The 27322-nt window shown below is 37.4% G+C and overlaps 1 long non-coding RNA gene and 1 pseudogene across 1 annotated transcript in view; both read left to right on the top strand.

Annotated features, from left to right (window-relative positions):
• LOC119877652 overlaps positions 1 to 4151 on the top strand; it is an 82470-nt gene extending 78319 nt beyond the window's left edge. Inside the window, exons 3-4 of the long non-coding RNA XR_005380106.1 lie at positions 2649 to 2770; positions 2866 to 4151. This is a non-coding gene — a long non-coding RNA (uncharacterized LOC119877652). The remainder of the gene's footprint in view (positions 1 to 2648; positions 2771 to 2865) is intronic.
• Positions 22399 to 23311, top strand: OR8BJ3P (olfactory receptor family 8 subfamily BJ member 3, pseudogene; annotated as a pseudogene).

Below are 27322 nucleotides of genomic sequence, written 5' to 3'. Positions count from 1 at the left end.
AACTTTTAGTACTGTTAAATAGAAGTGATGACATTGGCATCCTTTTCTTGTTTCTGATCTTAAAGGAAAAGCTTTTAGCCGTTCACCATTGAGTATGATATTTTCTAAGAACTTTGCATATATGGCTTTTATTTTTTAGGATAGTCTCCTTCTATTCCTGAAATATTTTTATCATTAAAGGGTGTTGAATTTTGTCAAATGCTTTTTCTGCATCAGTTGAAATTATCATGGGTGTTCTTTCTTTCATCTGTTAATATGGTATATTACATTGATTTTGTATATTGAACCATCCTTGTATTCTAGAAATGAATCTCAATCATGATATATAATTTTTTTAAAGTTTTATTTATTTGGCAGAGAGAGAGAGAGAGCACAAGCAGGCAGAAGGAGAGGGAGAAGCAGATTCCCTACTGAGCAGAGAGCTTAACATGGGACTCAATTCTAAGACCCTGGGATCATGACCTGAACCAAAGGCAGATGCTTAACTGACTGAGCCACACATGCACCCTGTATAATCTTTTTAATATGCTGAATTTCATTTGCTTTACCTTCATTTTGTTGCTGTTGTTGTTTTTAATTCCAGTATAATTAATATACAGTGTTATATTAGTTTGAGGTGTTCCATAATTCTCTACATTAGTGCTCGTGAGGAGTGTACTCTTAATCCCCTTCACCTATTTCACCCATTCCTCCACTGACCTCCCCTCTATCAACCACCAGTTAAGGGTCTAGTTTTCTGTTTGTCCTTTTTTCTTTGTTTCATTCCTTAAATTCTACATATGAGTGAGATCATATGGCATTTTTCTTTCTCTGACTTTCTCTGATTGGCTTATTTCACTTAGCATTATACGCTTTAGATCCAACCATGCTATTGCAAATGTGTCTCCTGAAATAAGGGAAACTAAAGCAAAAATAAACTGTTGGGACTTCATCAAAATAAAAACCTTCTGCATAGTGAAGGAAATAATCAACAAAATGAAAGGGCAAGCTATGGAATGGGAGAAAGTAATTGCAAATGACATATCTGATAAAGGGTTAGTATCCACAATCTATAAAGAACTGATCAAAATCAGTACTCCAAAAATGAATAATACAATTGAAAAGACTAGGCACATGAATAGACATGTTTCCAAAGAAGACATATAGATGGCTAACAGACCCTTGAAAGAATGTTCAACGTCACTAATCATCAGGGAAATCCAAATCAAAACTACAATGAGATATCACCTCACACCAGGTCAGAATGGGTAAAATTGACAACTCAGGAAACAACAGGTGTTGGCAAAGATGCAGACAAAGGGGAACCCTCTTACACTGTTGGTGGGAATACAAACTGGTGCAGCTACTGTGAAAAGCAGTATGAAGTTTCCTCAAAAAGTTAAAAATAGAAGTACCAAATCATCCAGCAATTGCACTACTAAGGAATTTATCCAAAGAAGACAAAAAAACTAAGTCAAAGGGATACATGAACCCTGATGTTTATAGCAGCATTATCAACAATACCCGAAATATGGAAAGAGTTCAATTGTCCATCAAATGATGATGGTTAAAGAAGAGATGGTATATATATATATATATATATGCAGTGGAATATTACCCATAAAAAAGAATGAAATCGGGGGATCCCTGGATGGCTCAGTGGTTTAGTGCCTGCTTCAGTGTGCCTGCCCAGGGCGTGGTCCTGGAGTCCCGGGATCAAGTCCCACATCAGGCTCCCTGCATGGAGCCTGCCTCTCTCTCTGCCTATGTCTCTGCCTTTCTCTCTGTGTGTCTCTCATGAATAAATACATAAAATCTTTAAAAAAAAAAAAAAAGAATGAAATCTTGCCATTTTCAATGACATGGTGGAAGCAGAGAGTATTATGCTAAAGTGAAATAAGTTAGGCAGAGAAAGACAAATACTGTATGATTTCACTCCTATGTGGGATTTAAACAAAACAAATGAACATGGTGGGAGAAAGAGAGGCAAACCAGGAAATAGACTCTTAACTACGAGAACAAACTGATGGTTACTGGAGGGGAGCTGGGCAGGGTGATGGGTTACATAGGTAATAGGTATTAAGGAGATCACCTATTGTGATGAGCACTAGGTGTTGAGTGTAAGTGATGATCACTAAATTCTACACCAAAAAACAATTTTACACTGCATGTTAACTAACTGGAATTTAAATAAAAATTTGGGAAGAAAAAATAATTACTGGCAAGGAAAAAATTAAAAATTAATAAATAAAAGTAAAACAAGCAGTTTCACACTCAGAATTAGTCTAGGCAAGTCACTAAACAACAAACAAATAAATACAAACAGTAGACAATATTTCAAAGCTTCTATTCAATAAATTAAATTACATACAAATAATTAAAAGGAGATATATAGAATCAAAAAGTAAGCAATTCAGGAGATGCTAGATACTACCCCAGCCATCGTCTGGTTCTGCCCACCCATTGGCTAGTTAAGCCTAATGGCATCTCTAGTTGACTAGACCTGAGAATCTTTTGTTTTGATAATACTCTCAGGTACTTAGAATGGTCTGAAAGCTATGGGGCAGGGAAGAGGGGGAGTGAATGTATGGGAATGAAAAGCATGAGATTGGGAGTTCAGATAACTACCTGGAGAGAATTTTAACTTGTCTGTTTATTTGTTTAAGTAGGCTCCATGACCATGAGATCAAGACCTGAGCTGAGATCAAGAGTCGCTTAACTGACTGAACCACCCAGGCACCCCTAGAATTGTAACTTCTTGATTGAGTTTGGCTCTCATCAGGGTACACAAGTAAGTCCAAGTTCAGAAATGCTTCTGAATATTTTGACTGGGGATTCCTGTAACCCTAATCAATATGGTTTTCTTTTTTCATAAATTATTTCCAGAAAGAAAAAGAAAAAAAAAACCTGTTTGTCTCAAGATGTGGATAGCTAGCTATGCAGAGGTTTCCTGAGATCAACCCTATTCACCCATCAAGGCAGAAAACCTGTTCACTCTTTCTATCTGCAGAAAACAGAAGCAAACTGCCATCCTGAATTCTCCTGGCTATCTGTCAGATGTTAAGTAACAAAATTCAACCAAGTAAATTTGAAGATCTAATTGGCTTTATTAAAGGATTCATGAATCAGGCAGCACCCCATTTAGCAAGTAAAGCACTGCGAGGAGTTGTACAAAATGGAAGGTTTTTATAGATAGTGGATGAGGGTAAGAAAATTATTAGCACAAGAAAAAGATTGTTCCAGAGCAGGATGTTTGCTAGGGGGAAAACAACCAGGTGTCTTATCATGCAGATGACCTCATCTTTCTTTGGGGGATAGAGAGGACCCAAATGAGAGACTCTCTGGTGCTAACAGAAGAAAAATTTTCCTAACTGACTGGTTAAAGCTACATTTCTGGGGAAGGTTGAAACTGCAACTAGGTTGGGTATTAAGCCCAGTTTGGAACTCGGTCTAAGAAATGCCATTTTGGGCCTGCAGTTTTCTTTTTTTAACACAGAGATGCTAATTTTCTTAATTCCATCCCTTTCTGCATATTTTACTTGTGTCCTCTTTGTGTCCTCTAGTCATCTAACTTGCAGTGACACTTGGCTCATAAAGCAGACCATTATCCTGACATTTCCTTCTTAGGATGCTGTTCCCTTACTCCTCTTTATCTTTGTATAGATACTGAGCAATTAAATTTAGAATGATGAACAAGTTAGAAATATGTGACTGAAGATCTGCTTAATTAGTGTTGAACATTATTCAGAACTAGATCCTCACAATTTTGCAAAGAATATTATTATCCCTGTGGTAAATTTGGGGAAACAAAAAAAGAGGGATCAAAACCTTTCCCAAATTCACACTTTAAAAACTTAGTAAAAATAGGATTGTTATGTCTTTACCCAAGCCAGTTTCCATTTCCTATGCCTTGGTCCTCTTAACTCATCTCTGGAGCATCTTTTATATTGTGTATCTGTTAGCAAATTATTGTAGCTACAGTATTTTACTTCAACTTTTATACTAGACTTAAAATTGCAATAAAGGAGAGAGACTGAACTCTACTGAAAGAAAAGGTAGGACAGTTTTAAAGCATAAATACTATATGATTTCATTTATATGTGGAATCTAAAAAACAAAACTAATGAATTAAAAAAAAAAAAAACCAGACTCTTAAATAGAGACACAAATTAGTGGTTGCCAGAGGGAAATGGCTTGGGGGGATGGGCAAAATAGATTAAGAGAGTTAAAAGGTACAAAAATCCAGTTATAAAATAAACACATGAAGATGAAAAACACAGCATAAGGAATATACTAAATACTATAATACAATAGCATAAGCACATGTGAATACACTTTTGTGGTGAGCATTGAGTAATGTATAGACTTGTCAAATCACTATGTTGTACCCCTGCAACTATACTTCAATAAAAATAAATAAAAAGTGCAAGCAAGAACTGGCATGAGGTAGATTAAAAGTATTAGAGAACTGTACAGAGGAGATTGATCAAAGGGATGTATCAAGTACATTGAATTATTCCTGAGGTTGCAAATATTCTTCTCTGTGATTAGGCCATCTGTATTTGCTAATTTTTATCCATCTAAATTAGGCTCCTATTCTCCCAGAGACTGAGAAATAGGAATACTATTTCCTTCAATGTTTGCATTTCACAGAGATAGTTCTCAGGACCTTGAGAAAGTAGGCCAAAGGCTGAGAGAAGATTGATATCCATTTTAAAGAGGCAGAGAAAGAATTTGCAGTTTCAAATTTTCTGAAGTAAATGCTCTAAGCCAAGAAATAGAGATCACAGAGAGAAACTGTCTATATTCAGGAAGAAACCTTTCTAAAGTTTAGTCAAGCTGAAGGGAACGTCAAGAGTATTTTGGTCAATACAAACATACATATAAGGAAATTTCTAAGATAATGAAGTCAAAAATTTGCTTCTGGATGAACTTTAAGGAACTCAAGACTTCAATTCAGCTGTCTCTGGGCTTGCAGGCTCAGCTGCCTACCCACTGGCTATTTAATTTTTTTTGTATATTTTTTATATTTTAAAAATATTTTTATATTTTTTATTTTCTAATACTGGAACTAATTTTTATATTATTTATTGGAGTTCAATTTGCCAGCATATAGTATAACACCCAGTGCTCATCCTGTCAAGTGCCCTCCTCTGTGCCCATCACCCAGTCACCCCATCCCCCGCCCACCTCCCCTTCCACTACCCCTTGTTCGTTTCCCAGTTAGGAGTCTCTCATGTTCTGTCACCCTCACTGATATTTCCCACTCATTTTCTCTCGTTTCCCCTTTAATCCCTTTCACTATTTTTTATATTCCCCTAATGAATGAGACCATATAATGATTGTCTTTCTCCGATTGACTTACTTCACTCAGCATAATATCCTCCAGTTCTATCCACGTCGAAGGAAATGGTATTTGTCATTCTAATGGCTGAGTAATATTCCATTGTATACACAAACCACATCTTTATCCGTTCATTTTTCGATGGACACCAAGGCTCCTTCTACAGTTTGGCTATTGTGGACATTGCTGCTAGAAACACTGGGGTGCATCTGTATCTTTGGGGTAAATCCCCAGCAGTGCAATTGCTGGGTCATAGGGCAGTTCTATTTTTAACTCTTCGAGGAACCTCCGACACAGTTCTCCAAAGTGGCTGCACCAGTTCACATTCCCACCAACAGTGCAAGAGGGTTCCCTTTTCTCCACATCCTCTCCAACATTTATTGATTCCTGTCTTATTAATTTTCCTCATTCTTACTGGTGTGAGGTGGTATCTCATTGTGGTTTTGATTTGTATTTCCCTGATGGCAAGTGATGCGGAGCATTTTCTCATGTACTTGTTGGCCATGTCTATGTCTTCTTTGGTGAAATTTCTCTTCATGTCTTTTGCCCATTTCATGATTGGATTGTTTGTTTCTTTGCTGTTGAGTTTAATAAGTTCTTTATAGAGAACCCAGAAATGGGCCCTCAACTCTATGGTCAACTAATATTTGACAAAGCAGGAAAGACTACCCACTGGAAAAAAGACAGTCTTCTTCAGTAAATGGTGTTGGCAAAAATGGACAACCACGTGCAGAAGAATGAAACTAGACCATTCTCTTACATCACACACAAAGACAAACTCAAAATGGATGAAAGATCTAAATGTGAGATAAGAATCCATCAAAATCCTAGAGGAGAACACAGGCAACACCCTTTTTGAACTTGGCCACAGCAACTTCTTGCAAGATTCATCTCTGAAGGCAAGGGAAACAAAAACAAAAATGAACTATTGGGACTTAATCAAGATAAAAAGCTTCTGCACAGCAAAAGAAACAGTCAACAAAACTAAAAGACAACCTACAGAATGGGAGAAGATATTTGCAAATGACATATCAGATAAGGGGCTAGTATCCAAGATTTATAAAGAACTTGTTAAACCCACTGGCTATTTAAGTCTCCTGCTCTTCTGAATGGTTAGATCTGAGAAACCTTAATTTGCATTATACCCTCAGGAAAAATATTTAGAGCAGTAAGAGAAAACAGTGAAAAATAGCTGGTTTTGAAATGGTCTAAATAATTGGTCAAATATTTACATGCCAAGAATCAAAACTTTTCAAAATTTCTCTTTATTTGAATTCAGAGCAGCCCAAACTTGTAAGAATCTAGAAAAGGATTTTGAAATCTTAGCCTGGAAGGATCCTGGCACATGCACTAATATATTTCTTTTTCTAATACTGGAACCTAGATAGACAAAAGCCTCTTCCCAGAGAAAGAGAGAGAGAAAGACACACACACACACACACACACACACACACACACACACAATTGTTGCTTTTTTCTTCTGCATTAAGGTTTATTGAAACATTCAATTAACAGGCCAGAGCCCCTAGAGGGTTTCACCATCAGGAAAGAGGAGAGCTAGGTCCCCCTTAATGTCTCTGATTAGCTCCTGGGCTACTTATCACTTCTCTTCATCTCTTCCTCTCTCTGTTTCCTTTGCTGTGTACTTTATTTTGTTTGATGTCTCTTGAAATTCTGCTCTCACAGTGAGATCATCCTCCCCCTATCTGTTTCCATCTCTCCCTCCTTGATCTGGTTTTTAGTTCAATAATATGTTCTGATCTGCCCTCAGAATGGACTTTTCCTTGGGAACATTAGGGGATTAAAATTAGTCAATGAATAACACAGAATTTTAATCACAGCCAGTGTGTGCTTAGCATGGTACGTAAGTTATCTAAATAACTTCTAAAACCATACAAGAGAGGTATTAGAGGCCATTTTGTGGATAAGGAAATTGAGATAAAGTAGGCTTAAAAACTTTACAAAGAACATACAGCTAATGAGAAACAGAGCTATGACTTAAACTTAGCCCCAGATATGTTTACAAGACTATCTTAATTTTCATGTATCCTGCTACTTTCTCATGCCTCTAGAATAGAGTCTGCATTTTGGGGGGCATGAAACTTCAGGGAAGCAGATATTAGCATTGTAGCACTGCCCTAGTCTGGAAAGGATAGAAGAAAGGACATCAAGAAGATAATTTTGAGATCCATGTGTCTCAAAGGTCATCTCAATCAACACCCCATTCCTATGATTTCCAGAGCATTAATTTTTCTGCTCTTATGAGTAATCTCCAATTCTGTCCACCTATCGGGATTGTGGGTTACAGAAAATGGCAAGGATGCAAGATTCAGGCATTTGCTGGGCAAAATTTTATACCAGGTGAACTTGTCTCTAATACCTTCCTACCTTTGTTTTTGGTTCTCTCCTCTTCTTTCTGGACCAATACATTCCCACAAACTCAGGGATTTCATGATAGTACAGAGCCCTGAATTGCTCATTCTAATCAATTTAACCTAATGCATTTTCCAAAAACAGTGACACTCTGTTCTTTTCCAGGTCATTGAGGTTCTTCCAAGTGTCTGTGCCAAGTAGTTTTTGTATGTCTCACTCTGTAAGGAGCTGTTCTCAAGTAGTACTTCTTTCAGACAGGTTCCAGCAAACCCGGTCTATGGTTTGTTGATATGAAGTGATAGTTGTTATATATTCCTTGCTTCCTAGAGCTCCTTGCATTTTAATTTTGCATACACAATCTGAATAAATAAAACCTCGAAGAAGAAATTTCCAGCATTAGCTGCAGAAAAAAGGAAGTTGAATATTTAATTTTTAAGGAGATATATCATGATCCTCTTAATAGCCCTTACACAAAAAAACAGCTTTTTCATTTATAGATGTCGAGCCTCTGGCTAGTGACATTAACACTTAGCATAGACTGTGAGAAAATAATCTAGCTATATATATATATTTTCAGTTTAGAGCCTCAGTTCCAAGGTCAGAAATCTTTCTACAGTTCAAAGAACCTCTCTACCCAGATTGCATATATAGTGCAGCCATATTTGGATGCTGGGAGGAGGTTTTATTTGTGCGTCCTTAAAACCATCTGCATAACCTGCTGCTCTATTCATTACTGGGTCATATGGACCCTCTGCCTAAAATGAAGGATTTCTTGATTTGATTCTCTCTGCAGCTACTTTTCCAGGGGTTTTCTCAGATGGGATATTAGAGCACTTAAAGAAATGTTTGCTAGTACCCAGATTTTAAAAAATAATACATTATCTCCATGTGGACCAGGATAGGTTAAGGATCTATTTTCTGGTGATGACACAGAGTTAGTTTTCTTAGAAGAAATAAGATGGTCAAATAATCCCTGTTGTGAGGTTATTTTAAAAATGTTTATTTAGTATTCACTGTACACTGGATTTTGTTTTGTTTTCCCTAAATGGCATGGCTTCTAGTTTCCTCAACTACAGCAATCCATTCTTCCTTTGAGAAGGTATTACTCATCTAGTCCACTTGGACAACTGGAACTGTCAGCAGGAAATCAAGATAGGGCAGTTATTTAGCCCATTGTCCTGACAGAGTAACTGCCAAAGATAAATACAGGAGACCCAAGCTAAGCCTTCAGGGTATCTTCCCTTGGAATATGGCTCCTGAACACCTAAAGAGAAGAAGGGAGGTGGTTCTACGTAAACACTATGGTAGCATCTCAGTGAGGCTTACTGCCGCTACAGTCACCTCACCAGGTTATTCTTGTTCTTTAAGCAGAAACTCAAGTTGAACATTCTCCCCGGTAGCCTGAGCAACTTGGAGGAAATGCATTACTGCAAAGGAATGTAAGAGAGCAAACAGATCTTTAGGAATGAGAAAACTGGTATATTCAGAGAATAGAGCAACCAAACTCAGTGAATTAAAAACATTTGAAGCCAAGTCAGGACATGCAGGAAATGGTGCTTTGTTGAAAATAAAATTGTCCTTGAAATGTCAAGGTCAATTTCCTTGACCTAAAAGTGTCAAGGAAAATGAAGTAGTCCAAAGTTTTGTAATAATTGTAATAAGGAGATTCTGTAGTCTATGGCTTTTATAAGAGTGCAAGGCTAAATATCTCTAATAGGAATAGTATTCAGCTTTAAAAAGGAATGAAATTCTGACACACACTGCAACATGGATGAACTTTGAGGGAATTATCCTAAGTAAAATAAGCTAGTTACAAAAAGACACTTACTGCATAATTCTACTTAAATGAGGTATTTAGAATGGTGAAATTCATAGAGGCAGAAAGTAGAAGGTGCTTGCCAAGGGCTGGGGAGGAAGGCAGAATGGGGAGTTGTTATTAATGGGTAAAGAATTAGCATTTTGCAAAATGAATGTTCTGGAGTCTGGTTATACAATAATATAAATATATTTAACACTACTGAACTCTACATTAAAAATGGTTAAGATAGCAGATTTTATGTTATCTGTATTTTACCACAATTTTTAAAAAATCTCTAATAATAGATTAAGGAAACCTTGACACTGAGCTTTACAAAGTTGAACCAGTCAAGCAGATACACTGAACTCTTCCTTGTTTGCCTCACGTGGGAGTTTTTTAGAAGACATATTAGGAAAACGCAACAGAATGGGAAATACTAAATCAAAATTGATAAAAATTTCTCTGGCCACATAATCAAGTACTAATTATTTTAAAAGGTAATATTTTAATGTAAAAATGTCAGCTGGTGTGTCTGAGTAACAGCTTCCTAACCCACCCTTTATTTAACAAAATTCTACATTGTCAGGGTTTGTTCCCCATACTGGGAAATTCCATGGTGAACGACACATTCAGGGTCCCTGCTGTCATACAGCTTACAACCTAATGAGATAAAACCAGCAATAAAACAAATGATGAATAATGAAATCCCAAACAATAATAAGTTCTATGTGGAGAATAACATTAGGCTGACGTGGTAAATACTATCTGGTTCTTTATTTTAGTTGGGTTGTGTTATGGAAGACCTCTCTGAGTAAATGCTATTTGAGCTGAGATCAAATGACAAGAGAAACTCACCTTGCTCAGGAGGAAGAACATTCCAGGCAGAGAAAACAGCTAGTGCAGAAGAAGCTAGAGTTAAAAGTAACACTTTTAAAGGATTTTTAAGGAGACAAGCTTTGAAGATTACTCTGGCTACTCTATGGAGAACTAATATAGTTATAGGACTTGCTGCTACATTAGACTGGAAAAGAGAGAGGGCTCAGAGATAAGTCATATTTTTACTTGAGCAAATGGTAGGTAGATGGTGACATCACTTGCAGAGATCAGCATATTTGGGGGAAATGCATACCAGGAGGGTGAAAATTAAGGATTTGATATTTGTTAGATTGGCTGGTTGGTTAGTTGCATTTTAGCTAAATTGTTAAAGATAGTTTTAGACATCAAAGTGAAATGTCAAGTATCTAATTGTATATATTATTCTAGGGAGGGATCAGGGCTAGTACTTGGAGTATATATGGTGTTTGGAGATATTATATGATTGACATAGAACATCTAAGGAAAATGAAGTGAAGAGGAGGTCATGGAACAGTCTAGCACTTTTAGTTGAACTTGAGAATGACCCAGAAAGAGAAACAGGAACGGTAGCCATTGATTGAGGAAGGAAATCAGTAATTTTTGTATCAAAAAAGCCAACAAAAGAATGTTTCAAGGAGGATAGAGAAGTCAGTTGTGTCAAATGCCACTGAAAATTCTAGTGAGAAGAAACAGAAAAGTTACACTGATTTTGCAACTCTGGTTTTGGAAGTACTTGATAATACTGACAAGTTTCAACTAGCTAAAGTAAGATAAGGAGAGACTGTATAAAGAGATAACTTCATAGAGAAGTTATTTTCATAGATAACTTCATGAAGAAGTCTTGATATGAAGGAGATAGAGAATATGAGAGCCAGCCATAGATTTAGGGGATATGCAGTCTGAGGAGTTTTTGTTTTTCCTAGTTGCTTTGTTTTTGTTAAAGCTTGTTTAGATGTTTTTGGAAATGGTAACATAGGTAATATAATATTAGAATTTTAGGCAGGGTGGAGACAAACTTTAAATCAGTTCTACAGTAGTTAGCTGATGGAAGAGAATTCCTGAAGAAGTTCTAACAGGCTGGGTGTACACTTATGGGAGAGGCTGTGTGGAGCTCATGCTTCAGGTTGGAGATTCAAATAAAATGATATGTGTGATTTTTTATGTTCCATAAAATCCTGTGATTCTAGGGTTGCCTGGGTGGCTCAGAGGTTAAGCATCTGCCTTTGGCCCAGGGCGTGATCCTGGAGTCCCAGGATCGAGTCCTGCATTGAGTTCCCTGCATGGAGCCTGCTTCTCCCTCTGCCTGTGTCTCTGCCTCTCTCCCTCTCTCTCTCTCTCTATCATGAATAAATAAATAAAATCTTAAAAAAAAATCCTGTGATTCTAGAAGTGAGGCTTAACTGTTTGCATGTATGTGAGAGAGTGAGGGTAGGACTATGTGTACAAGCAAATGTATAGGGAAGATAAAGTTCTGCCAAACCTGAAGAAACCCCAGGCTAGTCTCCTGCTAGCAGAGCACTAGCAGTGCCCACCCCTTACTCCACGCTTGCTCAAACTACCATAGTGGCAAGAGTGCCAGGGGCCCAGACAACTGACTTCCCCCATAAGTTCAGACTATCCCAGGCTCCCTGGGGTCCTCATTATTCACTCTCCTTCTCCAAGGGCCAGCCTAGCATATAGGTACCAAGTAGAAGACTAGAAAAAATGATAAAATTCATACAAATTGGCCAGGAGCTCTCCTTGAATCAGAAGAGATAAAGAAGACAAAGGAAGAAAAAAAGGATGGCCAAAGCCTCTTAACAGGTAGTGGTTCAAACCAGAGCCCATGCATGTCAACACTTAATCCTTTATCCAAAACGAAACATAAGGTGACTTTAACTGCAATAGACACACAGTTTTCAACTGGTTGGGAAAATATAACACTTTTTCCTGAGACCTGAATTATTTGAGTGTCCTACATCATTCACCTCTTAAAACAAGGCAGAAAAACTAGACTCAACAGTCCTTCTCTATCTTCCCCATTGCACCAAATGTGAGAAATTTGTTCTAGACCTTCATTGCACTGCAGAGGGAACTGAGCCTAGGAAGAACAAGTAAAAGTGCCTTCCCAAATTCACAAAAGAAGATCATGGCTGGGCTGAGATGAAATTTTTAGGAGGTTAAGTAGTTTGTCACTTTATTTTTTTATTTTTATTTTTTAAGATTTTATTTATTTACTTAAGAGAGAGAGCATGAGCAGGATGAGGGGCAGAGGAAGAAGCAGACTCCCCACTGAACAGGGAGCCTGTTGCAGAGCATGATCTGGGACTCTGGGATCATGACCTGAACCAAAGGCAAATGCCCAACTGACTGAGCAACCCCGGCACCCCAGTTTGTCACTTTATTAATCCATAATCTGTTTGTATTCTTCCTTTATCAGATTCTGGACAAAAGGTTGAGATTCCTTTGGGATTGAATGGGGAGGGGGCAGCTATAGCTATCAGGTGGGCAGCTGGATGGAGAATTCCTGACTTATGGGTGGCAGTAAGTTTGGAGTATTCTCATTTTCTCTGGTGGGAAATTTCCTAGCTAAATGCCAGGATCTTAAGCTGAAGTTAATTTGAGAGCTCATTTATTTAGTTCACAGCCCCATCTCCAAGCAAGACCAAATATTTAGAAAGCACAGCCTGATTGTACAGCTCCTTAGAATTTTTCAGAGATGAAGCAAAACCTCTAACTTTCCTTTACATTCTCATTATAAAACAAAATTTTTTAAAAACAAATTTTCATTATCTAAATGACTAAATACCATATGTCTAAAAAGATTTACTCAGGGAAAACCACAAAGTTTGCAACTAGGGTGAGAAATGAAGAAGAGAGAACATCCTTGATACCCCTTTCTTCCCATTCCACAAGGGCACAGCATCCTTTACTTTAAGACACTGTCTTTCCTTAAAATGCTTTTTATGGGGAATGGGGGTGGGGGTGGGAGACTTCTCTATCAGGGAACTTTCAATGCAGAGAAGCTCTAGCCTCCAACCTTCCCAGTGGCCTCAGGACCAGCCAAGTTTTCTGGATCATGAATTTGGGATTGAAAAACCTGTAGACAGAGGACAGGCAAAAGGCATTAGGAAAATCAGACTATTATTATTTCCATTCTCCATCTGAGCAGCTAAGACTCCTTAAAGAAATGGCTTTTTAGACCAAATTCAAGTTTGTTATAGAACATGCAAGGCAGAAATAGAATGAGAAAAGAAAGAGTTGCATATTCCTTATTGGAATTGGGTTTGATTAATTGCTGAGTTAGAAGTAAAAAGGTGCAATGTGGCTTATATATTATCTACTCCAGAAAGATATTTTTTAATTGAAAGTATAAAAAGCATGTTTTTAAATGTAAAAATCAAAGCAGTTGTCCATTCTGTTACCATCCTAACAACTGTTAATTTTTCAGTTTTTAATTTCATATAAATCCTTATTGTATGCATATTTTCACATAATCTAATGAATTTATAGCAATTATATATTCTGATCTTTTTCTAAACTATATATCATGGACATTTTGTTTCCTCCTCTCTGTAATTATCATTTTCACCGTTAGCTAATATTGTCATGTGTTTCCACTGAAATGTAGCAACTATTCTCTAATTATTTGATCTTTAGGTTGATCCTAGTGCTACTGTCTTAAAAACAACACTGGAATATACATATTCACACATAGGTTTTTTCTCTTCTTTTGAAGCATGTGTTTAAGATAAATTTCCAAAAGAGATATTTTGTATTTCATATTGCCAAAAGTATTATACCAACATATAATGCTACCAACAATGTAAAAGGGCATAAAAGTCTCACCAAATCTTGCCAGCACTGTTTATTACAGTTTTAAATAGTTTATTTCCATATAAATAGTTGTAGAGCAGTATCATCATCTAGTTTTAGCTTGCAAGTCTTTGATTATAGGTAGAGTTGAGATTTTTCACATCTATCTATCTATCTATCTATCTATCTATCTATCTATCACATATGCATAGGATTTCAGGCTATTCATGGTGCCACTTTAATTTTGCCCAAGGAATTGTATCAGCTGCAAGTCATCACAGGAGAAAAATTGCTCTAGATAGGTCACTAATAAGGCTCTGGAATGAATTTAAATTGAATTTCATTGAATGCTAGATGGTAATTCCAAAGCATAAACATTGTAGAAGATTGTTAAAAGAGGGAAATTTTAAAATAATGAGACAAAAGAGTAACAAAAGATGTTAGGGAGAAATCAGGGAGACTATCTTATGCTCAACACCATGTTTAAAGTAAACCAAGAAGAATCAATTGACTTGTTAAAGACCATAAAATAGTTAAACTAGTTCCTATCAGAAAAACAGAGTTCACACACAAATTGCTTTTGTTTTGCAATTCACTTTACTCCCTTAAGGGTATCTACCTTCCTTTCTTCCTTCCATCTGATTGCTGTGGCTAGATCTTCTAGTAGTATGTTAAATAACAGTGGTGAGAGTGTACATCTGTTTTGTTCCTGACCATAGAGGAAAAGCTCTCAGTTTTTCTCCATCAGGGATGATATTAGCTGTGGGTTTTGCTTTTTCTGAATCTTTTGACATGATCATATGGTTCTTATCCTTTTATTAATGTGACGTATCATATTGATTGACTGATTTACAAATATTGAACCACCCTTGGAACTCAGGAATAAATCCCACTTGATTGTGGTAAATGGTTTCTTTAAATGTATTGTTGGAATCAGTTTACTAATATTTGATTGAGAATTTTTTTTAAAAGATTGTATTTATTTATTAGAAATAGAGAGAGAGAGAGAGGCAGAGACAGTGGCAGAGGGAGAAGCAGGCTGTATTCAGGGAGCCTGATGTGGGACTCCATCCGGGCCTCCAGGATCACACCCTGGGCTGAAAGTGGCACTAAACTGCTAAGCCATTGGGGCTGCCCCTTATTGAGAATTTTTACATCCATGTTCATCAGGGATATTGGCCTGTAGTTCTCTTTTTTAGTGGAATCTTTATCTTTTTTTTTTATTTCAAGATTGTATTTATTCATGAAAGACACAGAGAGGCAGAGACATAGGCAGAGGGAGAAGCAGGCTCCACCAGGATCATGCCCTGGGCCTAAGGCAGATGCTCAACTGCTGAGCCACCCAGGCGTTCCTTTATTTGATTTTTGTATCAGTGTAATGCAGGCCTCATAGAATGAATTTGAAAGTTTTCTTTCCTTTTCTACCTTTTTGAGTAGTCTCAGAAGAATAGATATTTACTCTTCCTTAAATGTATGGTAGAATTTGCCGTGAAGTGATCTGGCCCTGAGCTTTTGTTTGCTGAAAGATTTTTTTTTTTTAAGATTTTATTTATTTATTCATGAGAGAAACACAGAGAGAGGCAGAGACAGGCAGAGGGAGAAGCAGGCTCCATGCAGGGAGCCCAAGGTCATGCTAGATCCCTGGACTCAAGATCATACTCTGAGCCAAAGGCAGATGCTCAACCACTAAGCCAGGCGTTCCTGCTGAAAAGACTTTTTATTACTGATTCAATTTCTTGCTGATTATCAGGATTTTCAAGTTTTCTATTTCTTCCTGTTTCAGTTTTGGTAGTTTATGTTTCTAGGAATTTATCCATTTCTTACAGATTGTCCAATTTGTTGGCATAGTTTTTCATAATACTCTCTTACAATTGTTTGTATTTCCCTAGTCTTTGTTGTTATTTCTCCTCTCTTGTTTGTGATTTTATTTGGGTTTTTCTCTTTTCTTTTTGGTAAGTCTAGCTAGAGGCTTATTAATTCTTTCAAAGAACTGACTCCTAGTTTCATTGTTCTGTTCTATTGGATTTTTTTTAAGTGTCTATATCATTTATTTCTTTAGAAAGAAATCCAACCCCTAAAGAAGATCTAAATAAATATTATGCACTCAACATGGGAGCAAACAAATATACAAAATAATTAATAACAAACATAAAAGAACTCATTGATAATAATACAATAATGGTAGGGGACTTAAAACTCCATTTGCATTAATGGAGCATCTAAACAGAAAACAAGGAAACAATGATTTGGTGTTTTTGGGTTTTTTGTTTGTTTGTTTGTTTGTTTGTTTGTTTTTGGAAACAATGACTTTGAATGACACACTGGACAAGATCCACTGTTAGATCTTCTTGTTGGATTGTCCTCTTTATAGTGCCTTCCTTTATCTCTTGTTACAGACTTTGGTTTAAAGTCTTGTTTGCCTAATGTTAAGTATCACTACTCTGGCTTTCTTTTGACATCCATTTGTGTGATAAATATTTCTCCATCCCCTCACTTTCAATCTGCTGATGTCTTTAGGTCTAAAATGAGTCTCTTGTAGGCAGCGTATAGATAGGTCTTGTATTTTTATCCATTTTGACACCTATGTCTTTTGTTTGGAGCGCTTAGTCCATTTACATTCAAAGTAATTAGTGACAGATATGCATTGCATGCCATCTTATTATTTGTTTTTGTTTGTTTTTGGAGCTTTCTCTGATTTTTTTTCTTGTCCTTTGTCACTTTTGGTCCTCCTTTGCACTTAAAGCATCCCATTTAGTGGTAACAAACTCCTTTAGCTTTCATTTGTATGGAAAGCTATCTCTTCTATTCTGAATGCCATCCTTGCTGGGTAGAGTATTCTTGGCTACAATTTTTTTCCATTCAGCATGTTGAATATATTGCGCCACTCCCTTCTTACCAAGTTTCTGTGGAGAGATTTGCAGCTAGCCCTATGGGTCTTCCCTTTTAAGTTAAGGACTTCTTTTGTCTTGCTGCTTTTAAGGTTTTTTCTTTATTATTATATTTTGTGAATTCAATTATAATATATCTTGGTGTTTAGCCTACTTTTGTTGATTTTGATGGGAGTTGTCTGTGCCTCCTGGATCTGGATGTCTATTTCCTTCCCCAGAACACAGAAGTTTTCAGCTATACTTCTTCAAATATATTTTCTTCCCCCTTTTATCTCTCCTCTTCTTTTGGGACCTCTATAATACGAATTTTATTATGTTTAATGAGTCACTGAGTTCCCTAAATCTTCTTATGTTGCATAATTCTTTGTCCTTTTTGTTCATCTTTACTATTTCTATTATTTTGTCTTCTGGGTAACTAATTTATTTGTTCCTCTGCTTCTTCCAGTGTCCTGTTCATTGCATCAAACCTGCTTTCAATCTTGTTTATTGTATTCTTCATCTCAGATTGATCGTTTTTCAACTCTTTTATCTCTGTTGCAAGGATCTCGCTGATGTCTTCTATTCTTTTCTCAAGCCCAGTAAGTATCCTTATGATTGTTACTTTAAATTTTCCACTAGGTGGGACGCCTGGGTGACTCAGTGGTTGAGCATCTGCCTTCAGCCCAGGGCATGATCCTGGAGTCCCGGGATCGAGTCCTACATCGGGTGCCAATCCCACATTGGGTGCCCTGCGTGGAGTCTGCTTCTCCCTCTGCCTATGTCTCTGCCTGTGTGTGTGTGTGTGTGTGTGTGTGTGTGTGTGTGTGTGTTTCTCGTGAATAAATAAATAAAATCTTTTAAAAAAGTTCTATTAGGCATGTTACTTATATCTGTTTTTCTTAGATCTCTGGCTATGGCCTTGTTCTTTCATTTGGGATAAATTCCTGTGTCTTGGCATTTGTCTAAGTTTCTACCTTCTACTCTGTGTTAGAAAAGCCATGTCTGTAGGAAATATCAGAAAGGGAGACAGAACGTAAAGACTGCTAACTCTGGGAAACGAACTAGGGGTGGTAGAAGGGGAGGAGGGCGGGGGGTGGGAGTGAATGGGTGACGGGCACTGGGGGTTATTCTGTATGTTAGTAAATTGAACACCAATAAAAAATAAATTTAAAAAAAAAAAAAAAGAAAAAAGAAAAGCCATGTCTCCTGCTCCTGAAGGTAATGGTTATAAAGAAGAGGTCATGTAGTGCCCAGGGCCTGGAACTTCAGGAAATGTCTCTGGTGTGTGCTACCTGTGCTCTGCTGTTGTATTTTGGCTGCTGTACCCTTCAGGTCAATCATTTAAGGAGGCTCATCTTGCGTGCTGTGGGCAGTGTTTGGTTCCTGACCTGAATGCGGTGAGTTTTAACCAGGTGTACTCTGGCCTGCTTGTGAAATGAGGCCTGGTAACACTTCCACCAGAATTGAGGCCCTGAAGAACTCGGGGGGCGGGGGGGGGGGGCAACCTGGTGTGGGCAGGGGTTTGTGCTGGTCTTCTGGGGGAGGGGCATGCCACACTGGGGCTGAAGCAAGCTTAACTGAGAAAGGCAGTCCCTCTGGAGTGCAGGGGAGTGGGGCTTAGTGTAAGCAAGTTAGGCAGCTAATGTTGGCACTGTGCTGCTTCCTGCAGGTCTGTGTTTATGCTGAGGGGCAGGGGAGGAAAATGGCAACAGCTAGCTTCTTTGTTCCTAGAGACGCATTCTTGTGAATGCTGCCTCTCAGGGATGCATTCCAAGAAGAGCAAATAATCACCTTCCTGTGTGTCCCTTGCATTCTTCAGATCACTGTTTCCATGCCATCTGTCCCCAGTTTGTTTCCCTGCCTTCTCTCCAAGAGTGGCACAGTGCCCCAGGCTCTATCTTGGCCAACCCTACTGCCCTTTAATACTCCAGGCTTTAAGCTATGTTGGTTGCAAGAACCCACAAAATTCAGTCCCTCTCATTTTCCAAGCCAGTGGCTTTGGGGGAAATGTTCTCCTTGTGCATTTCCCTGTGTCCTCCAGTCTCTCTAATTCTTCTCTGTGACCATGGCTTCCTCTCCTCCACAGTACCCACAATTCCTTTCTTCCCTAAATCACATCTCCACACTTTCTACCTTCATCTGTGTGGCCTCTTCTCTTCCTTTAGGTGTGGAGTTTATTCTTTCAGTCTTCAGGTTGATTTCTGGGGTATTTAGGATTATTTGATAGTTATCTAGTTGTGTTCATGGGGTGAGATGAGCCTAGGATCCTCCTACTCTGGTACCATCTTCCCTCCTTACCAGAAACCAGAAATGTTAAATCCTAAAAATAATTCATTTTTATCTATTGCCATGTAGACTTAGGGAGATAAATCTAATGACAAAACAGAAAATCAGGAACCCTTGGGTGGCTCAGTCAGTTAAACATCTGCCTTTTGCTCAGGTCATGATTTCCGGGTCCTGATATCAATCCCCATGTCAGGCTCTCTGCTCAGTGTGAAGTCTGCTTCTCTCTCTTCATCTTCCTCTGCTCCTAACCTTATTTATGCGCTTTCTCTTTCAAATAAATGAATAAAATCTTTGAAAACGAAAAGAAAATAGAGATTCAGATACAGATTTGCCTACGTGCCTAAAGCCACACTGCCTGACTAGTAGCTGAGACTCGTGTCAAGGTCTTCTGACTCTTTGTACAGCCTCATTGCCATCCATCCAAGACAGTCACAGGGATTTCAAACTGTCCCCTTCCTTAGAACAGGGGCACAGGCATTAGAGTATAATATGACATCTTACTGCCCAATGGCAGTTTGTCTCACTAACAGGGTTGCCTATGAATCATACATTCATTTATTTTATTTATTCTTTTACTTATTCGGTGATCAAAAATGTTTTTCTGAGCTCCAATATATGATATGTTAAAAGTTGAATAGTGTGCAAAAGCTATCTTGTGATTTTTTTATGATTTTATTCTATAAACTTTATTTTTTTTTTTTTTTTTTTTATTCTATAAACTTTAAATGCCTACTAAGTTTTAGGCATTGTGCTAAGCTCTGAGGATATAAAAATAAAAAATACCGGCATGGTCTAAGTCCTCATGGAACTTCTCAAAACACAGACATACATGAAACAAATTCATTCATCAAATATATACTGAGCCCTTTCTATATGCTAGGTATTATTCTAAGTGCTAGGGATATATAGTAATGGCCAAAACAAGAAAAAGTCTTTGAGTTTACATTCTAGTAGAAGAGAAAGTGGATAATAAATGTACTTTAAAATACCAGATGTTGGTAAGTGTTATGAAGACAAAGCAGGGTAATAAGACAAAGACTGACTACAGGGATGGGGACAGGTTGAGGGAGGTTGGGAGTACCTCTCTTCTATATTCAGAAAAGTTTATTTATTTTGCGATGCCTGGATAGCTCAATTGGTTAGGCATCCAACTCTTAATCTCAGTTCAGGTCTTGATCTCAGGGTTGTGAGTTTGAGCACCACAATTATAGCAAGCATAATAATAGAAAACCAAATGTGACAAAAGAAAATTATAGTGGCAGAGTAAGGGCTTCCCTGAGGAAATGACCCTTGAGCTGAGACCTGAGGGTTCTTAACACAATAGGCAGAGAAAGAGAAACAGGGATGATGGGTGGGTTGGTGAGTAAAGGAGTTGGTGGCAGGAGTTATGTCTTCCCTCACTGGACCTCAATCTCCTCAACTATCAACAGGGCATTGTGCTGTATGACCTCCAGTGGGTCCTTCAAATCAGAAAGGCATGGGTCCATGATTGACCATGCTGAATGAGATCTTTTGTGTTTCTCTTTCTCTTTTTCCCATTGGATTTTTTCTGTCATATGGAACTCCACCCCAGAGCGTCTTCTCTTATAAATGGGCTCACTCTGGGTGAGTTTGTTTATGACTCTTTGACTCATACATTCAGCCCAAATATCTTCTCTAAACTTCAGGACCCTATCTCTTAGTGCCTTCTGGACACCCTCTCACTGTCTCACAGGGTTCATCAAACAACATATTCAAAACTGTGTTTATTATCTTTGCCTCAAATATGCTCCTGTTGCAGTGAATGGGACCACTCAATTACCAAAGGCAAAAACTGGAGAATCATTTTTAATTTACTTACTTTCACTCTAAACAACAAATTGGTGATGACATTCTTTAGAATTCATCTCAACAATATCTCTCAAATCTGTCTCCTCTAATCTCTCACTGCTACAGCCTCTGTTAACCCCTCACCAGCTCTGACTAGACTCAGTGCTATACTCCCCCAATTCTCCATCCATAGAACATTTGCAGGGATAATGACCTCATCACCTTCAAATCCTTGTTCCAATAACCCTATCTCAGTCACTCCTCTCCTGACCACACTATTTAAATTGCAAACCTCACTGCCCTCCTCTACCCCCATATTAGCCGTCTCCCTTTCCCTGCTTTATTATTTTATATAGCACATAGCACCTTCTAACACATTATACTTACTTACTTATGTCTTTATTTATTTTCTAAATTTCCCAACTAGAATGTAAGTTCTGTGAAGATAAAAATTTTTGTCTGTTGTGTTCAATGATACAGCCTAAGAGTCTAGAATTGTGCTGGGAACATAGTAGGTATTTGGTAAGTATCTACTAAAAGAATGAACTCACTGCCCTAACTATATGTTGCTTTGCCTCCAGCTCATCTTCCACATGTCCCCAGGGTGAATGTCTCTAAACTACCAATTTGATCACATGACCTTCACACTTAGCACCACATGCCCTTGTGAATCACCCTGTACCCAACCACTCTGAGCTGATGAAGTTCTTCAGAGAGGCACTAATATTTCATGCCTCCCCTATATTTGATCATGCCATTTCCTTTGCCTAGAGCACTGTCTTCCACTTTGTTTACTTAGTGGAGTAAATATCCCAAAACAGGCTAAGCATTACCCATTCTTCATTTTCCAAGTTATCCAGAGACAATTAATTTATATTTGTGCCATTGCTATGTCCTATGCATTATGTTATTACAGACTATTTTGCTTCTTTACATGTTTCTCTGCCCTGTTAAATTCTAAGCCCTTTGAGGGCAGGAATAATGTCTCAAGCATTATTTGTATCCCCAGGATCTGGTACGGTATCCAGCACTTGGATGCTTATTAAATATTTCCTGAATAAATAGGTATTAAAGTTCAAAGAACCAGTTACAGAGGAAGCACTTTGGGGTGCTCATGCCACCAGAATTGAAATAATAATGGGGATGGTGAATGTGACCCAGAGGGAAACTTCTTGACCTCATAGTTTTTCATTTATACCTCTAAGCTGGAAGTCACATTTTTTTAAAAAGTCTTATTCATCTGGGATGACTCAACTGCATTATGTTTCTTTCTAGGGCCAGTAACTTTAATCATGAAAAATCTTACCATCATTACCGAGTTTGTCCTCATAGGACTGTCCGGAAATCCTCAGATCCAGACCATGCTTTTTGTACTGTTCCCTGGTGATTTACCTCTTGACCTTGATGGGGAATCTGATGATGATCCTGGTGATCAGAAATGATTCTCACCTTAAAACACCCATGTACTTCTTCCTAGGTCACCTGTCATTTCTAGATCTCTGCCTTTCTTCAGTAACGATGCCTAAGATGCTGCAGAATTTATTAGCTCAAAAGAAAACTATTTCTACATGGGGCTGTGTGACCCAGAGTTTCTTTCTCATATTTTCTGGGAGCACAGAGGCCTGCTTACTGTCAGCCATGGCCTATGACCGCTATGCTGCCATCTGCCACCCTCTCCTATATAGTGTGGTTATGAATAGGCCTCTCTGTGTTGGGATGATAATTGCAGCATGGGCAGTGGGGTTCCTAAACTCCTTGCCAAATAGTCTTTTCACCTACAACTTACATTTCTGTGGCCCCAATGTCATCCCTCACTTTTGCTGTGAGCTTCCTTCTCTCTTCCCTCTGTCCTGCACTGACGCTACTGCCAATGAGGTCCTTCTTGCTGGGTCATGTGCATTGTTGGGATTTGTGACACTTCCCCTCATCCTCTTCTCTTATTCTAGAATCATCTCTGCCATCCTAGTCATCCGTTCTTCTGGGGGTCAAGGCAAAGCCTTCTCTACCTGTTCTTCCCACCTCACTGTGGTGCTTTTGTACTATGGCACAGCTTTATTCAGGTACATGACTCCCCTCTCAGGCTCTAAGTTGGAACAAGTGGTTTCCATTCAGTACAGTGTGATCACATCTTTGCTGAACCCCCTCATCTATAGCCTCAAGAACCAGGAGGTGAAGGCAGCTCTGCATAAAATGTTGAAGCAATAACTGTGTCTCTCTATATATGGAAAATTCATATTGTATTTGGTTATAAGACAATGAGAGAACAGGTGATGAAATATATTAATAATGTCTAACTTGATCACTTCAAAAATTTGCCATTTGATGAAAATAACCTCTTGTTTAAAATTCCCCTGGCTATTCGGGGTCTTTTCTGATTCCACACAAATCTTAAAATAATTTGTTCTAACTCTCTGAAGAAAGTCCATGGTATTTTGATAGGGATTGCATTAAACGTGTATATTGCCCTGGGTAACATTGACATTTTCACAATATTAATTCTGCCAATCCATGAGCATGGAATATTTTTCCATCTCTTTGTGTCTTCCTCAATTTCTTTCAGAAGTGTTCTATAGTTTTGAGGGTATAGATCCAAACATTATATGTTCTCATTCATTTGGGGAATATAAATAATAGTGAAAGGGAAAATAAGGGAAGGGAGAAGAAATGTGTGGGAAATATCAGAAAGGGAGACAGAACGTAAAGACTGCTAACTCTGGGAAACGAACTAGGGGTGGTAGAAGGGGAGGAGGGCGGGGGGTGGGAGTGAATGGGTGACGGGCACTGGGTGTTATTCTGTATGTTAGTAAATTGAACACCAATAAAAATAAATAAATAAATAAATAAATAAATAAATAAATAAATAAATAAATAAATAAAAAAGAAAATAACCTCTTGGATCTTGGTAATAGAGGTTTAAGTGTGTTATTGCTTATTTTATAGTATTTGGCAAGAAAATTCAATGAAGACTGAGAAATACGTACTGGGATGAAGTAGTATAGACTATGTCCAAATCTGTTTATTTTGTTCAAGAGTTTTGGAATTATAGGCATCAAAGTGTTTTGTTGTCTTTTTTTAAAAAAAAAGATGTGTGTGAAACACACTTCAAAGTGGAAATGAGTTACTAATTGAAGATGATACTAAATGAAGTTTGTTTCATTCACCTAACCTGGAGTAACCTAAAAAATCGATATACTTAGTTGCCAGAAAGCAAAGACACAGATTAGTGGAGACCTGTCTTAGTTCATTAAAAAGAAAAAATATATTTTTTCACTGGTAGTGACTACTGTGTGGGATGAGATTATGTTTGTTGACTAGAATAGAGACCTTGTTGGAACTCAAAACTGGTGAATGCCTATGCGGTCTCAAAATGATGTTTTCACTCAATCCTGAGGATATCAAACCAATTAGTTTATTCAGTATCTGATGGTCTCACTCAGCCAAACCCGAGTCTACTGCCCAGTGTTGCTTTGACATATATTCAATCAAATAAATTAATTTCTTGTCACAAAAGAGCCATGGAGGGGGAAACAATAAGCTCACAACCCAAAGTATATAAACGGACTCACATGACCTCTGTAATGAAATATTTAATATGAATCATTGTATTTCTACCCTTATAAGAATCAGCCAAAAGTAAGATTTTTTCTTTGGCATTTTCTTAACTTCTTACAAATCAAAATAACAAATATTGTTGGTGTTATATTTTTATTATGAACTCTTAAATATATAGTAAATTCTATAAAATTAGGGGAAATGTATAGTGGATGAATAAAAGAAGTATTTTATAATTTTTAAGATGTAATATACAAAAAATCTTTTTTCAGAAAAAATATACTTCAAAATGAAGTATATTATGGATAATGGTTTTATATCAATGATAAATAGCCCTTGCATAAATTATTCTAAGTATTAACATCATCTGATTTTGTCAAGGAAAAGGAGGTTCTAGTACAGAGTGTAGCCAACCAGGTACCTCATGTGGAGCATGGTTCTCCCTAAGTGACCTAAATTTGAGATATGGTAGGAGTAGAATTAATATAACTTAATGACTTTTTAAATAAAGGAATAGTTAATAATAACATCATTATACTCCCCCACCCTGACTTTAAATATTCTTAAGAGAAACTTTCCAAAGGGGACATATTTAGATACAGTTTATGGGCATAACAGGAAAGGCATCCTTATCCAAATCAAACCCTAACTAAGGATGTAAATGAAGTCACACAAACTGATGCAAACAGTGTATCATTGACATAATGCAACCATTTCCTTCCTCACCTGCATCTTTGAGAGATAGATCCAAGGACCAATCTATACTCAATCTCCCCTCCCTTAGGAGAGTGAGATAGTTATTGGCACACACTTACACGTGTGCTTGCCACCTTCTGCTTTATTTTCAATTCTTACTGCAGACCCTATGTCATAAGGTCCATAGTGGACTTCCTTTCTTACCTTCCAGATATACACTGTATGTATGAATTTTGTTGGTAAAAGCATGGCTTACACTGAATTTGTAATCCTTCATCTTCTCACTGCATTTCCACTCCTGTCTTTGTGCTATAAGTACTTTGTGATCTTGATTTATATTGCCCATATGCTTGCATAAATATTTGCATTAATTTACAGTCAAACCAACAGAATATTAGAGGGTCTGACAATGCTTATTTGCCAGGCCTGAGAACCATTTTTAAATCAACACAAGAACAGACACACAGTTCAATGGAACACATCAGAAAGTCCAGAGGGAAACCCACACTTACGTGGTCAATGTATGACAAATGGGCCAAGAATATGAAACAGGAAAATGACAGTCTCCTCAATAAGTGATGTTCTAAACCATAGAGAGCCGCATGCAAAGGAATCCAACTGGATGCCTATCCAACACCATACACAAAAACTAAGTCAAAATGTATCAAAGACCTCAATAAAAGAGCAAAAAGCATAAAAAAATCATATTTTAATCTTTTATCAGTTTTATAAGCATAAAATGCTACTTCTTTCATGTATTTACATTTATTTTTCATCATAAGTAATATTTAACATTTCTCAAATGTTTGTTAAACATTGATGTTTCCTCTTTTATCATTAGCATACCATTTTTCCTGTTTGTTACTGCATTCATAGTATTATTTTTTCTATTTGAATGATGTAGTTAAATAAAAAGGATATTAATCACTTGCTATAAATTGTTCCAAACTTTTTCAAAGTTTACTGTTTACTTTTTTTTTTACTTTTTAAACTGTGTTATGTAGCCAGTCTATTTTTCCCTTTTGTGTTATTTTCTCTGCATTTAAGCTTACAAAGTCCTTTACCATCTGTGTCCAAAATTTTTCTTCTGTTTTTTTTTTTTTGTGTGTGTGTGTGTGCTTTTTTTACATTTAATCCATCTGGAATTTCTCTTGCTCCATCCAAGCAAACAATCATAATTCTGATCCTTGTTCAATGCAGGGAGGCAAGGCTAGACACAGAAATGAATGAGAAACAAAGGAAAGATATTGAGTTAAAAAAAATAATGTCAAGAGCCAAATAAACTATTTGGATGCCTTCTCAATAGCATGTTTGCAACTAGAGTTAGCAAAGAGGATCTGAAACATAACTTTTGAATGATTCCCTTGACTCATGTAAGGGTAGGGAGGAAAAGTGAAGAGTATTCTCATATACGCCTCGGTTTTATTTATTTTTAAAAAGATTTTATTTATTTATTTATTTGACAGAGTGAGAGAGAGCTAGCAAGAGGGAGCACGAGCAGCAGAGAGAGGGAGAAACAGGCTCCCCGCAGAGCAGGAAGCCCAGCGTGGTGCTGGATCCTAGGACTCTGGGATCATGACCTGAGCCAAAGGCAGATACTGAACCCACTGAGATACCCAGGGGTCCCTACTCCTCAGTTTTAAACTGTCGTCTATAATCTTAAGATTCCCAAAGTATAAATTCATTAACAACTTTACATCTAAGAAACAGACATATCTGTCCGATACCAATAGATAATTCTACTATATTTTCCCGATGTATCTTCCCAATTCTCTGTACCCTCTCCCACTAATTATCCCATTCAAATCCCTAATTTTAAATATTGCTTCTGCTCCTGTGAATCCCAAATGTGTATTTCCAGCCTGAACCTCTCTTGAAAAATTTCAAACTCACATATTTAATTAACTACTTGACATCTCTTGGATGTCTAACAAGTATCTCAAACATAACATGTTCAAATTAAATAAA

The sequence above is a fragment of the Canis lupus genome, chromosome 27 (assembly GCF_011100685.1).
Source record: "Canis lupus familiaris isolate Mischka breed German Shepherd chromosome 27, alternate assembly UU_Cfam_GSD_1.0, whole genome shotgun sequence".
Taxonomy (NCBI): Eukaryota; Metazoa; Chordata; class Mammalia; order Carnivora; family Canidae; genus Canis; species Canis lupus.
The sequence above is the reverse complement of the archived record's forward strand: the minus strand, read 5'-3'. Positions and strand labels throughout refer to the sequence as shown.